Genomic DNA, 23,502 nt, shown 5'->3' on the forward strand with positions numbered 1-23,502 from the left:
AAACGTGTAAATGGCTCTTTAAACAGCTTAATATAAAACTATTATTTAAGGCGTCTAGATTCAATGTCAGTATCTCTGTTAAGTTTAATTATTAATATCAATGAATCATTATTCATGATCTTACTTAAAAATTGTATCATCCCTTCTAGTAATGCTGATATCATGTATTTTACACCTACCCAGTAAACAAGTAATTATTTTCTATTGCTGTCCGGATTCATCAGGTTGGTAAACTTACTAAAGAATGTATGCTTAATGTAATAAACAGAGGTTTGTCAAATTTATTTAAAACTTTAAAAAAATTCGAAGATTATGAAATATACACTTCTTCAGTTGTCATTAATACATATAACTATTTATAGACGATTCCACACATACAACCTTAGTACAAGGATAGATTATAACCAATGAAATATAGTGTTATAGTTTTTTAACATAATCTCACAGCAAATGTTATATAATTCCATTGTAACTGCTAATCATTCAAAAATTAATTATTTAATTAATTAATGATTTTTTTCTAAATTCAGAAAAAGGGGAATTTAATTTGTTCCATAATAAAATGTTACTAATATTTTCTTCCTAAACATTTATTAAATATTGTACGTCATTTGTAGTTGAGAAAAAGCAAAATTGTTCGCGGTAGTCCATCCTGGGATTGTTATAAACATATTTAATACAATGATTGATCTATATAGGACTGACTATATATTTCTAGAGCTAACTGGATGAGAATATTCTGACGGTGTCTATTATTTGTTTAGTGTATCATATACACTGAGGGACAAAAAAAGTGGGACAAGCTTTTAAATTGTTTTAACTGTGTAATATTTTATTTAAAATTAAATGTTTCTACATTTGTCTTATCTGTAGCTGATTCCTCACATGATTGCTTCAAATCTATCTTGAAACATCTTGCTTACTTTATTAATATTGCTAATCTTATCATGAGTCTAAAATAATGTCTTCCTTATCAGCTCAGAAGTGAACTTTCAACCCCTTTTTGATCATTGCCTGCCTAAGTCTGTGTGTCTATCCATTACTGCAGGTCATTCCCAGCTTAGACAACAACAGAAAATGCCTCTGTCACCAACAGATTGTGCCAGAGCCGTTGCTCTAGTTGATAGTGGCTTAACATTGCGAAAAGTAGAAAACATCATAGGTCCCGCATAAGCAGAGCTGTGATTCGCTTTAGATTAACAGGAAATTATGAAAGGAGGCAGGGATCAGGCCGTAACAGAACAAAAAGTGCCAGAGATGATCGTTTTGTTGTGTAAAAAAAAGAGATGATCGTAAGTTTGCGAAATCCTTCTGTTGAAGTTCGTAATGAGCTTATGAGAGCCCGTGGAGTGAATGTTTCCACACGAACAATTAGAAGAAGGTTACAGGAGGTGGAACTTGGAGCTTATCGCCCAGCTACAGGTCTTAGGCTGCACCCGCGCCACCGAAGAGCTCGTTTGGAGTTTGCTCGAACTCACGTAAATTGGATCGCAGAGCAGTGGAGCCCAGTGCTGTGGACCGATGAGTCTCGGTTCTCCCTGAGATCACCAGATGGTCGTGAAAAGTGTGGAGACGGGCTGGAGAGAGGTTTGCTCAGTGTGCAATATCGCCAAGAGACAGTTTTGAGAAATGAGAAAGTTTATTGTCTTTAAACATAAAATATGCAATCGACAGTCATTCTATGCTAAAGCTTAAATCCCACTATTATATATTGTGTACATTAACAAACTTGTCTAGCGGGCTTAGTCAATGTTACAGGTAACAATTATTACATTCTTTCATCAACTAGGCTTAGCTCTAATTTAGCATAACATTGATGGTGGGTCCATAATGGTTTGGGTACGAATTTCAAGAGAGGCTCACACTGAGCTTGTAATTGTTAATAGAGGAACATTAAATGCTGAAAGGTATGTGGAAGATGTTTTGTCAGAACATGTAGTGGTTTTTGCGGGATTTGTGGGTCCTGGAGTCTTGCTGATGCAAGATAATGCTCGTCCACACACCGCAAGGGTGGTTCAAAATTACTTACGTGAAGTTGGAATCGAAGTTATGGAATGGCCCGCACACAGCCCGGATCTTAATCCATTAGAACACATCTGGGATGTCATGGGAAGAGCAATTAGAAATCTTCGAGGTGAGACACTCTTTGCAACAGCTTGGCCAGGCCCTGCAGGAGGAGTGGAATAACTTGGACCAGGAGGTGATACGGGGCTTGATTGACAGCAGCATCGGTCGCAGACTACAGGCAGTCATCAGATCCCGAAGTGGGAACACTAGATACTAAAACGCCTTTGGACTACTCCAAGTTCAAGAAAAAATCATTCTAACCATTTAATTTCTTTCCCCTTTTTTTTGAATTTTAAGTTTTTTAGGAATTAACTTGTAATTACGAATAAATCTTTGTACATTGTTCTTCGTTTGTTGCAGAAATGTGTAAAGAACACTTTTCAATTTGATTTTTGGTTGTACATCAATGATAACATTAAAAGATTGAAAAATATTGAATGCCCCACATTTTTGTCCCTCAGTATGGTTTAGGGTAGTTTTATATGTATATATACACACACACACATATATATATATATATATATACACACACACACACACCACCACACACACACACACACACACACACACACACACACACACACACACACACACACACACACACACACACACACACACACACACACACACACACACACACACACACACACACACACACACACACACACACACACACACACACACACACACACACACACACACACATATATATATATATATATATAATTTAAATATCTAATGGTTAAACGTTTATTATTAGTTCTTTATTTTAACATTACCAGTACCGAAAAGTCCCCTACTTAATTTGTTCTTTTCTTGTCACTCGATCAATATAATATTGTTCTTAAACACAGAAAGAATTATGTTCTTGTATTTATTTATAAACTATTGATGTTCGTTACATTTGTTTTTAAATTTGTTTTAGTATAGTGGTTGCTTTTATGAATCACAAATAGTGCATGGATATAAAACGAGGAATAAAATAGAAGTAGATTTTTAAACACTAGATCTTAAATGTTAATTTATTGCTTGACACATTTAGTTATTTTAAAACAGAGGTAATTTATTTTATTCTTAAAACTATATTGTTTATTTCCGTATACATGTTATTGTCTGAAAAACACACATAGTAGCTACATACATATTATGTTTACACAAACGTTTGGCATAGGAAACAGAAAATGTTTATACATTTAACCAATTAATTTATAGTGATACAATTAGTTTTAATGTATCATGTGTCAGTTTTATAATGGTAATTTATGTTTTTAACATTATATACTATGCATTGTAATATTTGTTTAGAAAAATTACTTGTTTATGTTAGACAGCTTTAAATAAAGTCGACAACGTTACGGAACATTATAATATGGTAATTTATGTTGTAGGAGGTATGAATCACTATCCGAGGCACGTAGTAGAGACAAATTCTAGAGTCTGTGGTCATACTTCTTATCCAACAGGCTCACTGTGTAGCCGAATGCTAGGTAAATCTCCGTAATACATTTTTCTTTGCTCTTTATGTTTCTATATGTACGAAGTGGGTCCAGAAAGTAAGTTCCGTTTTGGAATACAATTAAAGTGAATACAGATACAGAAAAATTATTTATTGCACAAAATTTTTACAACTCTTCAACTACTTTTCCACATAACCGCCGAAATTTTACAGGCATTTGTCATAGCGTGGCACAAGTTTTTGTATACCTCCTTCATATAAGTTTGCCGCCTATGTCTTCAACTAGGACACATTTTCTGTCAGCTATTCATCATTGATGAAGTGTTGACCACCAAGGAACGATTTGAGATGTAAGAACAGATGGGTCCAAAGGTGTTGTTTTTCATCACGACAGCGCACGACCGCACACTGCAAATGTAACGAAACATCTCCTACAAGGATTTGGCTGGGACGTGTTTGACGTGTTCGAAGAACAAAATTAATTATTTTAAAACTTGTTGAACAACCTACATATAGCGGAATTTCTTAGGTCAGTTATTCTATAAACGAAGCTTCTGCCTCTCCAAATATAAAAATGAGAAGGATTTCTACTTCACCTTCTATTCCTAACGAGTCCATTACCAGTGAGCTAAATTTTGAAAAATGTAATGTATTGATAATAGTAGTGGAAAAAGATAAACAGAATTTTTATAAACTAACACCTGAACAAAACTTTTCCAACTTTTTCAATATGACATTGACTTTGCTATAAGAATAAAATGGTTTTGATGAAATGATTGAAAAGTACTTAAGGCTGGAAAAACAACAATGAATTTTCAGAAAGTCATAAAGAAATGAAGTGTGTCTTCCTCCGTAGACTAGTGGATGTAGTCAAGGCTCTCTAACTGAGAGATCCATATCCCAAAGAGGTCCTATCATACAGGAATAACAGTCATAGTGAATAAAAACAAGCCAGCATATCCGAGAGATGGGGTTTTAAAGAGACAAAAATGTGTTTCTTAGCAGTTATACTTTTGATTAGCTACAAGTAAGTAACAACTAAAGAAGCTATTTGCAAAATTAAGTAGACCTAAAAATTTTTTGAGAGGCTATGAGAAATCAAACTTTTCATAATGTCTACCTACATTGTGCTGATAACTTTAACCTGAAAACTACTGTCCGTTATTCAAAGCTAATTAAGACCCATGTAAAACATATTTTGCAAATGAGCTTTTTGGAAAAATATAAAGGTGATTCAGAGATGAGTTATGACGGGTCCACGATTGAGTATTATTGCAAGCATGGGTGCCATCAATTTATAAAACGGATAGTGTTTAGATATTGATATAAGATTTGGTCTCTATAAACTAAAGTTATCTTATAAACTTTGAACTTTAACAAACAAACATCTACGGCTTGTACCAATAAGACGAAAATATTTTGGAAAATTCTGCTACTCTTCTTGTCAAGATGATGTTTGATGCCAGATAAGTATAAGCATTTACCTTTTGATATATTTTGATTATTTAAAGCATTCAATTTGATTGCTTACATTCAGAAAACGAACTACACTGCTTCATGCAAATTATATACAATCTAATGCCATCAGGCAAAACAGGCATTTATTTGTATACACCGTCTGACATGAAAAAACGATCACGAGGTTCTTATGACTATTTATCTACTAAATAATGAAATGTTTTTAATGTAAGGTGCATTAATAACTCTGTTGTCACTATGCCTTCTAACTGTTAAAGTAGAGCACAGTTGGAAATGTAGACACGTAGTCTCAAACCGATAAATCCCATACACATAATTTAACCTTAACCGAGTATAAAATATAACAAAGTGATGTGGGGAGTAGACAGAATGGACCATAGAGTGTCCAACTACTAGGTAAACACCCGAATAGAAATGTTCGTGATCCATTTTTACTATTACGTTAGATTTTGCAATCCATAGTGCTTGGGTTCTAAAGAGAACAACACGACTGAACACCCTACTACTACAATTCAGGTGATAAATTCTAAAAAAAAGATATACTTGACCGATTATCGAGTTCTTCCCATAGGTTCTGCCCGAACACTGAACCGAATGTGCATCAAAACTCAGTACCAGCAGGTGCCCGGTATCTAAACCATCCGGTATGATCGTATGGATCATATTATATTAGTGGGTCAAATAGTGGATCATCTCATTGTGCCCACCAATTGGGAACGAAAACGATGTAGGCAGGACTGCACAAAAAGTGTTTTTGTGCAGTTTAAAAACTGAATTTAGCAAATATAATATTGCTTTCAATTCAAGCAGTTTCATCGATAATAAATAAAGTGCTTTAATTACCATCATATTCAATGTACTGATAAATTGCACAACAAGGGACGTAACTTCATTTTTGAAACAAATCATTGGAGTTTTCATTATTTTAGCATATTGATCGTATTTTTCTTTTAATTCTGTGAATATGAAGGTCTATTTATTTCAAGCAACATTCTATTTATTATTGAAAAGCTAAAACAAGAATATCAAAAGGAGTGTATTGTTAGGTAATGATAACATGCAGTGATATGAGAACCTAGTGGTACCTTAATATACCACCCCAATACTGCTACTTTTACTTGATGATATATTCAAAACTGGTATAAATAGTCTAAATTGTATTTATAGATACAACCAATATCAAAATATTATAAGAAATTGAAAAAAATTACGTTAAATGAGTTGTTAAATGAAAAATAGCTAAAGGTATAAACATACTTATCTAAAGAAATGTTGGAAGGCCTATTCTCATTGGTGATTTTAGGAGTAGGCCAATACATTTGTAGCGTTGAAATGAAAACCGTGCTAAGCGCCCAAAAAATAAAATCTTAAGTTAAGTAGTGAAATACGTACTTTAAACCTATGAGAACAAAATGAAAAGCGTGCTATGTTGGCAAAAAATCCGTAATAGTTTAAAAAAGCTCCGATAGATTGGGTGAGTGACAAGTGTATGCAGCGCTGAAATGAAATGCGTGTTTTGTTTCTGCAGGCGGAACATGAAATGTGAACTACAAATTGGGAACGAAATGGAACCTGTTCCGTTCCTTGTTTTGAGGTTATGTTTTCTGCTGTAAGGAAGTGTGTTGTTGTTTGAAGATCAACGTGTAATATTGTTTCTTTGTCGATTTAAAAGTTAAAATGAATGAAGTGATTAACCCCATAGTGAATGGTGTATGAGTGGTAGTGCCTCAAAAATACGTATACATAAGCGGAAAAAAGTTGAACAACGTTATAAAGATGAAGCAAAGAAAACTAGGAGTCAAGGCTTATGCTATGGAGGAAATAAGGGCAACATGATGGCTGCTAAACAACCACTACCTGAAGTGGTAAGAAACTTAGTCATTAAGTTTAGGCACTAAGACTTATTACAGTAACAAAGAAGACAAACAAACGGCTATAGTATTTTTAGATATTTTGGGTATGCGGATCTGTGCATACCTAACCTAGTAAAATTATCCTCAGTACGAGCCAAAACTATTTTTGTTTTTTATACTACAGATATAAACATTTTTTATGTCTCAACTTCCCCTTAACGTGTTTGAGTAACATACAAAATTGTTGAAAACCGTGCTTGGTGGCTTACTTCTATTTTGCAAGTCACTATTATTATTTTTCGTTTTGAGTTTAAATGCAGGTGTGCAAGGAAAAGGACTGCTCCCATCTCATGTTATTCAATGGTTTTTATTCTTTTGCCGACAACGAAAAGCAACATACTTACTTGATGGGACTTGTTACGTAAAAAGATTATTCCAGATATGTGATATTGTTAGAATATTATTTCATTGTTATGTATTGGAATGTATTGTTGTATATGAATAGATTTTATATCAGAGTTTAAATTTTAAACCATTAGAAATCAACAGGAGAAAATAAACTAGCATTACTAAAAAAGTAATATCACGGCCATTTTTTTGAAATAAACATACTTACAAAAATCCATTGATGTTTCCTCACGTATTAAAAATATTTTTATTCAATAGTTTTTACAATTTATAAAATTACTAAAATAAAATACCATCTTTATCGTACTATAACTATCATCATTAATAATATTATCTTTTCGAGTTATAATCATATCATGGGTTAGGTTATAATTGTTATAATCAAATCAATTATGATTAGCTAGTATACACCACATTTCACGTTGTTAGAAAATAATAAAAATATTTCTTAGGTAGAATATTACAAAATTCCTTAACCACATATAACAGTACTGCATTACTGCTTTAGGAACAAACTGCATGATAGAATGTACTGACAAACTGTGAGTGCAAAGCGCAAGGATATAGTGTAATGTACGACATAACTTAATTATTATATACTTTGTTCTCAGTAAACTGCACTAATTAGACTAAGAAGCTAATGGTCTAGAAACTAAGTCTTAACTAAAGATTTGAAAGCGCGCCCAAGTTCGCCTGTTGGAGTAAACATCTTACCCTGTAACATCTTCCTAACTAACCCCAATAAGCATTACGTAGTGTTTATTATCATTTTTATCGTATCACATCAGCCTTTTTGATGATTAGTGAAGATATTCGGTTATTGTGACCATTATAATACCATTTTACTCAAATAATAATTAATCTCCATACATTCTAAACATTCTTTCGTGGATTTTCGTAGACTCGCCATTGTTAACAAAGTATATTTAAGACTAAGTTTCCAAAGTATATTTGAACAGATGATCAGTTGCCACTACAAGGTTGCCAAATTTATGCCCTGAGAGTATCAAATGGACAAATTTAGCCTTTTTCGAGCAGTAGTACTTTGTCTCCTTACTTATTGAATGCCCCTCTCGTAATAGAGTTCAGAATACTAAAATAATTTAATTTAGGATGTTGAAAGAATGGAAATTGTTGTGATTAAAACATAATGGAAATTGAAAAATAAATTTAAACGAATTTAAAACGAAACTTGTAGTATAAATATAACCTCTTGGTGCCAGTAAATGCAGCTGTTGTTAATTGAAAAAAAAATCTCTAACTGATAATGAAGCTGTCAAAGACATCTACAAAATTAAGACAAGAAGGTTTTATTCGCTGATTTTATTCAGAGAACTGAGTGTTGTTCCCTTACACATTTTACCTTACTAACATAAGTATATAAACCTGGATGACTGGCTAACCTCTCAAATTAGCAATCTTGCCGTAGTATGTGGACAAAACATAATGCTCATATTATAATTTGAGATCCACTGGGGCGTTTGGTTTGTAAAAAACTGAGACCAGTAAGTAATCAGTAGAAAATCTGTCAGAATACGAGCCATATTATCTGGCCTTTCGCCAGTTGAGGTTCCATACAAGCTGATCCACTGTGTGGCGATATCAACAATTATGTGAATACCGATGACAATAAATTAAATAAGAATCAATTTATATATTTAGCAATTTTATTCTATTATTGTGAACGAAAAACAAAAATACAAGCCACTTATAGATATTTTATTTCAATCGAGATTTAAAAATAGGTTACACTATTATTGTAGAGGTACGGTAATTTAATGAGGTGGTAAATGCAAGAAGGTCCTGTAATACTTGTTACACCACCATTGTATGTCGTCCGGCGCAAAGTGTTGAAAGCAAGGCCCAGTAATTGCTGGGGTTAGGGTGCGTAATTACTAGCAGCTCTCTCCTACCAGCCATCAGTAACTCTGCCCTTTTTATCAATTCTATTTCAAGATAAAGTTTCAATTTATGTTGTTGTTAGTATTGTATACGTTTGACCAATTGTAAATGATTCTAACCATTAAAGTCGTCTTCAAACTTTCAATAAATTATATGTCTAAGTGTATGCATATACCTGCAACGGTAAGAAATTTCATGGTAAGCACATTGAGTCCCAAGGGTACTCAAATGTTTTCTGAAGACGTGACAACACGTTCTATCTCAGTCGTATGATACTCTTACATGCTGCATTATTTATTTAGGATTATATTATTCAAGTATAGTCAGTATCTGTTGAATTCAAAAATATTTGAAAATTTATAAATTTATTTTACTGTAAACTAAAAATTGTATAGGCCTAATTATATAGTATGTTTATTACCTGTTTACTATCTTGTAACAAAACTCAAACCAAATAAAAATAGTTAATATCTAACTAAATTTATAATGACAGTTAATATCAAAAATTAAGTAACATTAAATTTCCATATCTGCAATCTGATATTATCTTCGTCAGTTGTTTCGCAAATATATTTATAGAGGATTTTAAACAAAAAGCCTTGGCTTTTAATTAAGATTAGTCTAAGCATGAGGCTAAAATCACAAGATTTGTTGGATATATACTGACGATACCTTTGTTGTTTTTTCTCATGGAGGCATTAAATTGAACGAGTTTTTTAATAAAAAATTAATAGTATTTCTTCCTCAAGTCCAATACAAGCTTCTATTTTATTGGAAATATGGAGGTCCTTAGGACTGCTGTTTTTTAAAAAAAAAAAACACAACGAAATATTAAAATAGTCAATGAAACCATAAAACCATAAAAATCTGCCAAAGAAGCCTACTGACTTTTGAGAGCTTATGTTCATATAAAGATGGAGTAAAAGAGTAATTTAAGAAGGTTGAAAGGTCTTACGTGCAGGTTACTCTCAATCAGTCATAAATAAGTTCAATAAACCAGATGAATAGTTCCTGAGTCAGTAAGACAGAATAGTGGTAAATTTGTGTTTATATCAATCTCTTACGTGCCGCGATTATCAGTATTTACTGGAAATGTAGTTCCAATAGAGAATACAAAAATACCAGAAAAGTCAAACATTCCTCATTATACTTGGTCCGAAGACCATCATCATATTAATTGGGATGGGCCAACATAACACATCAAGAAATTCATTTCCTTAAAAGACAAATAAGACTTCGTACAATAAATTGGCAGACGAAAAGATCAGTGAACCATCACTCGAAATTAGGCCGCTTTGATTGACAGTTGTGATAAAAGGAAATAAAAAAAAACTAAAACCAATTTAGCAGTACAGTATTAGTTTTTTGTAATAAATACATTTTGAGGCACAGTATGGTTTTAAGAAGTTAATCTTGCATGATTTTTTATTAATTGAATAATTTAACAGGCAGATGTGACAAAAGATTACTCAATCAGCAATTTTTTATGGTTTTTTATAGTACACTAGCAATCATCCGTGGTTTGGTACGTAATTTCTTGTTGAAAACAGATACGGGGAATTAGGTATATTAAGGTACTTTATATTAATTTTTATTGTAAAAAGCTTCAGATGTTTTGTTAAATCCTTGGAGGATATTAATTTAGGCTTTAGATTCATATAATCATATCTAGGTTGAGTAATTTATATTTCCAATGCCAATGTTTACTCTTATCTGGTAAACTCTGTGATCAACAATGATTCTAAAGAAATATTTAAATACAAATGTTTGTTACTATCAAGCTTACTCTTTGCTTTTAAAACCATAAATGAAAACTGATTTGTAATAGAAAAATAAAATAAAAATATGCTTGTAGTCTCATAAACAATGTTTACAAGAACAGTTGTTTACATATAACAGTCTCTTTTACTTAATAGCATTTGTTTGTTTAATGCTTTTCTTCTTTATGTACCAGTATGGTGTAGCCCAGAGTACTATTCAAAATAGGCCTATTATGTAAACTAAGGAAACTGAGAAATGTGCCAATTTAAGATTTCAGTACAATCGGTGCAATATTTTTTACATGATTTAGTAACACTGACTATTTGTTTCACAAATATGATTTTTTTTATTTCAATTTAAAAATATATTCAATATGGCAAAATATTGTTTTATAAGCACTAATCAAATAATAATATAGAAACGCAAAACGAATAGGACAATCCCAACTAGCGTTTGTAAAAAACATGTTTTATTCTCATTCTTAATTATCGAGCCTGTCTGTTAATATAAATGTCATGAAAATATCGTTTTGAATCTATTGTTCAATCTTTTTCCCAAACATAATTATTTTCGTTACCATTTTCATGTTATAAATTCATAGCTTAAATTAAATTAACATTAACTATCACTATAATATGAACCGTTCTCATTCCATGTGAAAGATTTTTATTAGTTTTTTAAGAAGTTTATTACAGGTATATGCGCAACGTTTACTATTGCTACTTCAACATTTGAAATACTTCTCAAACAGAACACAACCACGATAATTTTTCTCAGAAATAATCTGATTTCATTACTGTAATGAAGACAAATATTACAAGATACAGTGCACAGATAAAATATGAGTGCAAAGCTGTAATTTTGTGTACGACACCACTATAGCGTGACCTATTTTGTTTGCAATAAAAACTGCACTAATTACTCTAAGAAGCTGATGTCCTAGAAACAAAGCGAAGTGCTTAAACTCTATAATAGCTTCCAAGTCTCCGAGAGTTTCATGTAATGAAAATATATGTAAGAGGTACATATTTTTGTTACATGGTATTGTTCATTATAAACAGTACAGGCATTACTCTGTATAGATTTTGTAATTTTGTACAAAGCATAGGTTGTGCATTGATACGATTTGTTTTCCGACCGCTCTGGTACAAAAACACTAAGACTGGAATAAATTAAAATGAAACTATATTGTTATAGCGTTTTTATAGTCTACATTGCTTTATTTTTGAATCAAAACTTAATATAAATGAAATAAAAATTTTGGGAAAGAAATATTTGAATTTAATTTGAATTAGATTGTGAGATGTTAGGATAAAAACGAATATGTAATCCTTTGGCAAGTTAGTGCAGGTAATTTTAAATTATTAGGAAGGCGGTTCACTGCCTTGGATTGATCAGAACTTGTCTTGTACTGCAGTTACGTTAGATCTGAGAGGGCCATTGTTTCTCAGGAGGGTTACATATTCGTTTTTAACCTAACTTCTCACAATCTAATTAAAATTAAATACCAATATTTCTTTCCCAAAATGTTCTTTTAATTTAAGTTGTAATTAAAAATAAACCAATGTAGCTTTAAAAACGCTACAATTGTTTGGTAACATTGGAAATTATCTTTAATTATGATACTATGAAATATAAAAGATGGTAAAAAAAACAAAGTTTGAGAATCCTCTACTGTTCTATTTGGCTTAAAAATTAAGTTACTTTGCAAAAATTTCGGTTCTTATACAGAAAATGTTCATGCTACAGTACTACCAACCATAGCACTGCCAATTTATCTTGTTTTTATGTTTGCCAGGGAATATGTTGCTAGTATCCCATCTAAAAACGGTTAGTATAAGGAGGCAACATGTAGCCTAAAGTCTGAATCTCTTCATATTACACTATTAGTGGAATACTACGTTGGAGAATTGTTAAGGTTTACACTGAGCATGAATTCAAACTCGAACAAATCCTCCAAATCTTTATGACTAAGGTGAAACTCAGTTGAGGACGCTAGAGAAGAGCTACACATAATTTAGCTAGAAAAATTATGCAGCAATTCTTTTTAAATTCATAGAGACGTAATCATTGATTGCAATTTTGAGACGTTGGAGACACAGGACAGACAACTTGTTAGAACCTATTGGTGACCATGATGAACGGGATTGACCGCGTGGCCCCCTTACTAAAACCTGGATTAATTATTTGTATTTGGATTTGTTCCCGGTAATGTATATTGCTACTGAACAATGTTTCAGTTTATTTACTAATTAATACCAAAAAATCACTTTGCTCTTTGTCTCATTTAGACAAGATCTCGGAATAGTGAAATTACAAGTGTACTGAATTTACGATACAAACGCTTATCTGCTGAACCCGGGATAGTGAATTATAAAATACACGTATACTAAACAAACGCTTATTAAACCATATTTTAGCCTCACCTCATACCTCAAACCTCATATTCCACTCAGGACTCATTTATATTTTTAAGATTCACAATATTAAAAGTTATTGAAGGTAATTCAATGGTAAAGAATTATTAACATGAAAATATACAATTAATTCAATCCATTAACTAATAATTATTGCCATGAGTAATTGTAATTAAATTAAGATTAAGATTAAGATAATATTCTCACACAGACATATACACAACCAATTATTACTAGTATGCCATTTTCAAAGAACTATTTTAGCCAAATTGATTAAATTTTAAAATAAAACAATTCATTACCTAGTGTATGTGTCGTGTGTGTATTAGTGTGATTGGGGCGACCTCCTACCGAATGGACCGCATCACTAACAGTCAGACAATACAACATACAGTATATAACCTTTAATTTTGTATTGGGTCAATTATTAGGTTTGCAAAACCACTATTTTTAAAAAAAATACCTTAATAAAGTAGACATTTAAAATAGTCTCTCTAAATTATAAATTCATTAAACTATGATACATCCTATATATAATACAAAAAGTTAAAGCTAGTATACCTTAATATGTTGTGTAGTTGAAAAGATTGTGTTGTATTTATATGTAGTTCTACACGCACGCACACTTTCACAATTTTTTTCCCATTCAATCAACATTCATGTTTTGTGTCTTTTTCAACACACGAGGAGAAGTATTACATTAAATTGTAACAGAGAGGACTTCGGGTCAACGCAGGACCTAAAAATAATCAGAACAAAATCTCGAATCAAAAATATGAAAACTTATATTCTGCTGTATAATTAATAATAACTTAGAAGATAATATTGTAACAAGCTAGAAGGTTCGACTGAGACAGCAGTTTCAGAATGGCAATAAATCTTAAACCTGATAAGTCCTAAATGCTTACGATACCAGTCTTTTCGCATTGAGGGTGAGTAGTTGCTGTCTGATACACAATTAAAGTTTAAGAATCACAACATAATAAATAAAGTGTTTGCTGATAGAAATATCATGTCACACAAAAAAATATATGTGTGCGTTAAAACAAAGTTAAATTGGATAATGTTTTCTTGAAAAGAACCCGATAGAAAGGTGTTTTATTTATAATATATAATATAGTTTAGACCTCGACTTATTTCAATTGAAATAAAGTTATCGCTTGTAATATTTTGTAATTGCACATTTAATCCAAACAGGAACGCACTATAATTAATGCTTGTAAATACAAACATCATGTACAGCACTTTATCACTTACAACATTGTCTAGTTGTATCATGTGCAATATCAGCTACGACTGTTCACAATAAGCGTATCAATGACACCTAATCAATTTGAGTTTCCTGATTGACCTAGAATAGATCGAACATCAACCACCCTACCTTTTGTGGAATTCAAATGAAACAGTATCAAAGAGTTAAAAAAATCAATCGATAATCTTACCTTATATTTTTTCGTTCCTCAAATACTTAATTACGACTGTCAAAAATTATATAATAGGCAAACTAGTTACTTTCAAAGTCTGTACATGATTTAAATTATATTTACTTGTCTGGCGGTTGGTTTTAAGTGTAAAGCTAAAATCATATTATTTGAGAAAAAAAATTTTATATAAAATGTTTAATCCTTTTGATAGTCACCTATATTGACCTCCACTACAACTCGTAAAACTGACGATCAATATTTACCCGAAGAAAAAATTTCCTTTAAATTAAAAAAAAAACAGGTTGTTTACTTGGACTTTAAAAATTGGCTCTGGGTCAATTGACTACGTACACCACTTAAAACGATAAACAAATGAAGAAATACTTTGCGAAGTTCTTAGCAAAAAAACTGTGACGCCAATTTGACCCTTTCAAACCTGTAATATTACATTTATGAACTCGCAACGTTTTTCTTTTCCTTTGTGTGTGTTTACGTTATTAGTTATTATACATACTTTGGTAAGTATAAAGACGAAATTAATTACTTCTGAGGAAATAAATGTAAATTTTGAACAATGCACAATACAAACCAATTCCATGTAGAACTTAATGTAAAAAAGTGGTGGTGTAAGTGGTGTGGTGGTAGTGGTGTAGTGTGGTGGTGTGTGGTGTGGTGGTAAAAAGTGGTGAATGTTTTTTGTTTTATTTTATGAATCTATTGTATCAACTGCACTGCCTCAGCGGTAGTGATAAGGCAGGTAATAAGGCAAATTTATCAGTAGCTGCAATCTAAATATCCTAAGTTTAATTGTTTAAAATATTTAATATTCAGACAATATCTACAGCCATACAAATAAGACAACATCTGTTTGTAATAATCAATGATCATTGTGGTTTTGACTTACCTACTTGAAGAATATTCTAGGCAAAACGAAATAGGCTCAACCTTGGTGTCAGGGTCTCAGGTCGAAAAAGAACGAACGTGAACGCTGACTTAACTTCATCAGAATCACCTTGAAGCAACATTAATCTAAATTCCACTGTCTTGAATTTTTGTTTTAGTTTTATATTTTAAAATTGTGTTTTCATGGTAACAAGGTATAATTATTGCCAGTTAAAAAATAAAATATCATAAGGCATAAGTTAGTTATATACGTCTTCAAGAAGAACAATGATAAGTATTTACAACATGGTTTACATGTTCTACGCGCATTTGAATTATGTTATGGAGTGCAAGTATGTAAACATCTTTTCCCTATGCATGGGCTATAAAAATACAGTAAAATTCTTTTTTGCTACCGATAACAAAACGTTTTACTCTAAATCTTTGGAAGGAAGCTGTTTTCCGTATACATTTTTTGAACAAATTTGATGATTTACATCCAAACACATCTTGAATACGTGTTCTTTCCTGACAGGTTAATCCTGGTATGTAGGTCGTTATTGCTGTATTAAAATAAGATAATTTACATAAACAGCAAATTTAAACATTGAAACATTTTATTTAGGATATTAGTAAATTAAAAAGTAGAAATGGTTTCATTCTAAAATTGCAATGGTGTATACAGGTTTCTATTTTAACGTGTATAGTATTGGCATCTTTTAAATCGTAAGTGACAGAAAAACCAAAAACCGTTCTTACTTTTTTATTTTGTAAAAATAACTATGATAACTTATAGGGTTACTACTATTTTACAATACGGCGTCCAACTTTAATGTTTGTAAAAACGCTTTGCACTTTAAGGATTTTAAATTGTTCGGTTCTAGGTGTACTCGTTTTGGAGTTTTCGCCACTATAGTTTTTATTTAGCATTTTGAAACGCTGTAAAGAGGATATTTTGTGTACATTTTAATCGTTGAGTCGATTTGAACTTTGAAGAAGGCATAGTGTGGAATTCGTAAATAATAATGTTTGCTATAACATAACTCAGATTATTTATTGCACTAAAGAACTCCTTGAACAAATATACTGCAAAATAATAAGCTAAATGCGCTGCTTAATAAGCAAGAAGAAAACAATGAATTATGGAGTTTAATTAATTCAAGTTACATGTAAATTGATGCGTGCCAGTATTGCCAACTTCATTATTGACAGTTTATATATTTTTTCTGCAAATGCGATACACGTTTAAAATAAAAAGTGTTATTAATAAAGTATTCTAATATAAACAGTTTCACTTTTTGAACATATAAAAAACATCATGCGAAGTCAAATTTATTAATTTAGAATTCAATGTGAATTCAACCAGTCATCATTAACGGCTTAAATGTAATGGAGAAAAAATAGAAAGGAGGCGGAACTTCAACGCCTGTTACTTTGACATTTCTGACCTTCGCAACCACTCGGAACACTCTGACCTACATTCTCTAGAAATCTCTGCCTAACTAGACTGCGGTTTATTGTTCTCATCTCGAGTGTACTCAGGTGCAAATTGTTAGAGGCATAAAATATTCTCAGTTCAACCCACGCCGCCACAAGCACACTTGGCCTAACTATATCTAAAACACAAATATGTACTAGTTTCTGTAATTATATCAACAGGCTGTAAAAAATATGATGTTTTTTTGTTTATATTACCAAACCCGTTTCTTTTTATTGATATATTACAGTTTGGAGGTAATATCAGACCTGTCGACATACATCTCTTGAATATTTAGAAGTACTTGTCTTTATATACTTTAAGTTAAAAGGATAACTTTAACCACCACGATTCTCATACCAGTCGAAAAGTTGTTCTAAATCTTTCTCTTCGTTCTTCAAGTGAGGAAGAAACTTAAAAACTTAGTCGTACTTTGCAATCCGATCAACCATCGCAACAATACTTCCCTCATCATTGTACTTCTGGCATATACCAGTGTTATGAATTATTTACCTGGAATGTTTCACAGAACGAAAGATTTTTAAACAATTCTATGATTTATATTTAAGTCCTGGTAAAATATTCAAAAAGGTTAAACATAAATTTGTGATGGAAAGTATCACCACTAAAACGTATATTGTAATGAAGAACGGTTAAGCTAGATACATAATACATATATGAGTACATCTTGAGCTTAGTGTTAAGATGTTTAACGGCTGATGTTCTTAATAATCCCTTTATTTCTTAATATTCCTCAATATTACGTCTAATTGTCGACGTGGGGCTACAGCTGTGGTTTTTTCATATTTTCCGTTTTAAACACCCTTATAAAAATATAAATAACACAAAGGACTGCTCTGTACATTGCAAACAATTAGAATGGACTGTTAACATCACGTAAATAGCTAAGTCTAATACAATGTGTGGCATGAACACTTATAGTTCAGTTTAGTAAAATATTTTTGACGATAACTCTTTAATTTTGCCTTCTTGTCACGATAAAAAAATAGTTTTTAATGTATTTATATTTTTGAATATCTCCGATTGTCAAATCTGTAAATCGTACGTATAGTTTACGCGTGAATGCAGAACAGAAACGAGCTCTTTAAAAATCTATCAATTAATTAGGATTCTAATTATTATGAATTTATCTCATGAAATACTTACCTAAAAACCTGTATTGATTAAACCAAAAGTTCTCAATAACTTAAGTTTAATAATAAGTTTCCTTATTAATCTATTTGTGTTACCGACTTTACCATAAATCATAAAGATGTTTTAAACTAGAACATTAGTTAATAATAATGAATACTTAAAATATGCCACACTAATAATATGTTTAATGTATTAGAGGTTAGATTAGTTTAATTTTTTATTTTCGGATAATGATATAGATTTGTATGTGCCTTGATAAAAAATGTATGACTAGATATTTTGAAAAACAACAATGTAATGTTGAAAATCGTTTCAAATAAAGGCGTTATTATTATTATTATTCTGACTTTTTACTCTTTCATCTAACAGAAAACAAGTCAATCCAATTACACTGGAACGTTGACGAGGCACTTCATAGCGAAGTATTACGAGAGAATTGCAGTACTGAAGAAAGTGTAAACAGATTACAGAAATAAATAGCTTTTATTTGGATAAATATAATATAATTTATGCGTATAACCATTCATTCTATTTGACACACAAGAGATAACGTATCCATAACTATTAATAGAGAAAAGTCAAAATTAAGCACTCGAACAATGCATGGTGAGTAGCTCACGTTTTTGACGTGACAACGTCTTAAATTAGGTTGCGGCTCGGAGTCACTCATGAAAAAGTGTAACGATCGGTAACGTTACGATGCCCGTCCAGTGGGTCCGCCGCACGGGATCCGCACGGGATAAAGCAGATAACTGTGGGTCCGCCGCACGGGATAAAGCAGATATCTATGTTTATTCGTGAAAATGTGGAGTGCTTAGATTCGTCATTTACAACAACTTCAACAATAAAGGTAAATAATTGTACACTGATATTTCATTATCGTAAACTATGATTGATTGATTAATTGCTAGATTGACACAAAAGTTGAGAAACTGAGTTTATAGGTTATGTCATACTATTGACAAATGTTGATAGTGTTAAGTAAATTATTAGTTTAAATCACTCTGCAATCAATCGTAATTCAGTCGATTGAGAAGAAACAGCGCGTATTGCTAGTCAAACATTTAAAATAACAAATTATAACCTCTAACCTGTCATAACAGTGCGACCAAACAAACGAACTAAACCGACCAATCACCACGCGCGCGGAGTTAGAATTTAACTGTGTTTAGCAAGAATTTCAAATTCCAATTTTAGTAAATGTTTAATTCAACTTTACCATTTACAATAACAAATTTTAATTAATTTCAAATTATGTACAATGTTTTAGTAAACAAAATATATTTCTATAGTTAAAATGTGTGCAATTCTTATTTTCATTCAATTCCTTGTTCCTATTGTGCAATTTAATAATATTCATATCAATAAATATTCTACCGAGAAAAAGACGTTGTCACGTAAAATCTTCGCCCGTAAAACCGACTTTACAGGCAACCATAATTTTTTTTTAAGTAAGTATTTGTACGGTAACAATTAAAGTTACGTATCGCAGTTTGGGCCTCAAAACAAGCTTAAGTAATCCCTCATCATAGCTCATCAGTATACATTATGTATCTCCTATGTACTGAATAGACTAAATGAATCAGTAAAACTATGTAGATTTACAAGCTGCTGTCAATTCACAAATAGTTTTTCAGAACAACTCTCATCAGTGCCCATACATTAATACTACTAAATAAAAATTAAAATAAGATTACAAATTATAAACGAAACAATATTCTAAATATATAAATAAAATTCTAGTTGCTTATTCAAAATTCATGGAAAAGTTGTTTAAAATCTAATAAACTAACAGCTTTAGTTTTAAACATATTATGATCAAACAGCTTAAGTTTTTTTTTCAAGTATATTCTTTAAGGCTAGTGGGGGTAATTTTTAAAATTATATCCAATATATGAAAAGCTCCTCCTGCCAAATTTAAGTCTGGATTTAAAAATATTTAGCTCCCAGAGTAACAATTGCTTGCTCAAGTTCTGTGATTTCTTGTGTATTAGGACCTTTAGGATCATGCAGGACGTTAGCACCTTGGAAACGGATTAGCTGCAACTGAAATCTTGATAATGTCACATAAAGTCACTACCTCTTATTCTTGAAATATAATAAGGATTATACGAAATACAAGTATTTCCTTATGATTATTTTACGGATGAACACAAGGTTGTGTACCCAGTTCAAACCAAATCTATTAAGATAATATTGTGTGTATTTGTGTAATATTGAACTATATATATATATATATATATATATATATATATATATATATATATATATATGTACACACACACACAAATATTGGTACATATATTGGTACAATATTGGTACATCTCGTCATACTACACACTCACACATACACTATATATAGTTATTTATTTATAACATATTTATTATTAATTAAATACTTTTCTTCATAATATACGAGTTTACGATCCTTATTGATCGTACTCGCGGGCCAGTGTTGACCTTAATGTATATTTCACTGAAACATAAAACTAATTAATTGTTAGTGGAATCGTAAATATCAAATTATTTGTCTGATACACCTAATTCAATTATATACAACGATATATTCCTTATTGTGGATTTTTAAAATACATTTGTTATTATTAATATGCTACTAAACATCCCTCCTTCTAAAACCATATAAACAGATTTTTTCTAAAGCGTATAGATATTCTGCTTATTTCACCACTTAGATTTTCTTTAATATTATGTGAAGTCACATTTATCCACAATTTATGGTTAATATACTACTAATACGTCAAATTATGAATCCTTGTATTTTGAGTGTATTGAGAATTATATTAATCTCGTATTATAAACTCATTGAAACAATAATTTTCAATTCATTTTATAATAAAAAAGGAATACATTTTAAGGTATCATCCGTTCCAATAAATTACAATAAAACAGTACACCACACCTCGTATCGCGTAACCGGGTTAGCTGAGTCTGCATACATAATTTCATGTGCACGGCTACTTTCATTAGGATACCACTATTACTACAACACATGTTTACTATTTCACTAATTTTATATTCAAATCCATTTATTCTTAAATTTTTTGAAATTTTTTTATAGTTTATAAATAATGAAATTTAGGAATAAAGTAGTTTATAATTTTGAAAATGTATAGGTGTGGTAAAACGAGAATTATATGTTATATACAAAGTTATTTGCTGAATAGTCTCTTTATGACCCCTCCGTAACTTTGAGAACACATTTTTAATTTGTAAAAAAATATCCATACTACTCTCACACAAAAAATATTTTAAAAATCTCACAGAATAATAAAATTTGAAATTTTTTAAAGTGATATGAGTTATGATTTTACTTCCCTATACTTTTCAGGATTGTTTAATATTTGGACGTAAATATTGGTAAGCTCTCAATTTTAGTTGTTAAGTGTTCATCTAGTTAGATTGTTATGCAAGCTTTTGACACTTTATGAATTAGATATATTCAAATTCTCTAATTTTAGTGTAATTTTCGCAAAAAATCTTAATTGCTGTCACATTTCAAACCATTCACCATAAAATACAATCCCATAAATACAAAAACATATATTACCTAGGATCTACAGAATATAATATTTTGTTAAAATCACCTAATTTCATGTGTTTAAGAAAATTATTATGAATAAATTTATTTGAATAGACATGTATTTATTAGTAATAAGTAAAAAATTTCAACTTAAACCGAATTTTGGCCAAAGTCGTAAAAAGTAAAAAATGCGGTATGAACTTAAAATGGATGTTTTTAGAAGAAAATGGCAAGTTGCAGACTACGTGACACAAATAAAATGCTGTCAAGTAGGTAAAGTGTCTGGCAAAGTGGAGTGGGCGGTGTTACTACGTGACATGTGTATGTAACTCTCAGTTAACTCACCTGCGACAAGCTGTTAGTACTTTCAATCACGACACATTTACCGTTTGTACTATATTCTTGATCCACTTAGTTGTACACAGTATACCTCTATAATATTTGTATCTTTTCTTTTTTTTGTTTGTGTGCTCATTTCGATAAAGAATAAAAAGGTATTCGATACATACCAGCTGTATCATATAATAATTAAGGTGAATAATTCCACGCTATAACATAAAATATTAGATTACATGTGTGAGTTATGATTACTTTAAAATATGTTGATTACATGACATTAAAGTGGTTAATTATTTTAAATTAAACCTTCTATAAAATCCTAGTCGTCATACGAAACCTGGAATCTGGTACGATTGTTTTGCGTATTCTTATTTGATGCTAGCCACTGATATATTGATAATAATGATGTAGATTACATTCTGCTTTATCCGTTTATTCAATAAAATTTCATGGGTAACTGAAATATTAGTAACTTAAACATGCATTTTATATATATATATATATATATATATATATATATATATATATATATATATATATATAATATATATATATATATAAATATATATATATATATTTATATACATTAAATTTGTATAATTGGCAATAGCCTTATTTTATTTCAATAAACATTGAATCGCAAAAAGTACTTCCTCCGCCGGGACTCGAACACGGATCTCTTACTTGCCGGGTGAATGTGCTACCAATACACCACAGAGCCTCACTTTTTACGATTCAATTATTTTGTATTTGGCCCTATCTGTCACATATGAGTATAAATAACCTAACTAACATATGATCGGAAGACCAAATACCTGTCAAATGACTTGTATTTACATTAAATTTGTATAAATGGCAAATAGCCTTATTTAATTTCAATAAACATTGAATCGTTATATATAACTTATATAATTATAAGTTATATAATAATATATAACTTAAGAAAACATAACATTAAATGTATTAAAACCACGTTAACTCAACATAATTAACTGCATTGCACCAACGTACGTAAATTAAAGAAGTGGAGGTAAGGTAAGGTGTTGGAATACTTGGTACTCCACATTATCGTATGTTCTCCGGCACATCGCGGTGAGAGCAGGACCCAGTAATTGCTGATGTTAAGGTGCGCAATTACTGGTAGCCCTCTTCTAGCCACTTCAAACTGAACTGACATCAGCAACTCTTGACTTTTGATTGATTTAACTTCAAAGCAATATTTAAATTATTGTTTTATTAGTACTTTACGTTTTTGTAAATTTTAAATGATTCTATTTCATAGGTGTAAACTGTCTGACTTTCTATAACCAGAGTCAGACATCCAATTTTATACATGAAACT

The sequence above is a fragment of the Homalodisca vitripennis genome, chromosome 4 (assembly GCF_021130785.1).
Source record: "Homalodisca vitripennis isolate AUS2020 chromosome 4, UT_GWSS_2.1, whole genome shotgun sequence".
Classification (NCBI taxonomy): domain Eukaryota; kingdom Metazoa; phylum Arthropoda; class Insecta; order Hemiptera; family Cicadellidae; genus Homalodisca; species Homalodisca vitripennis.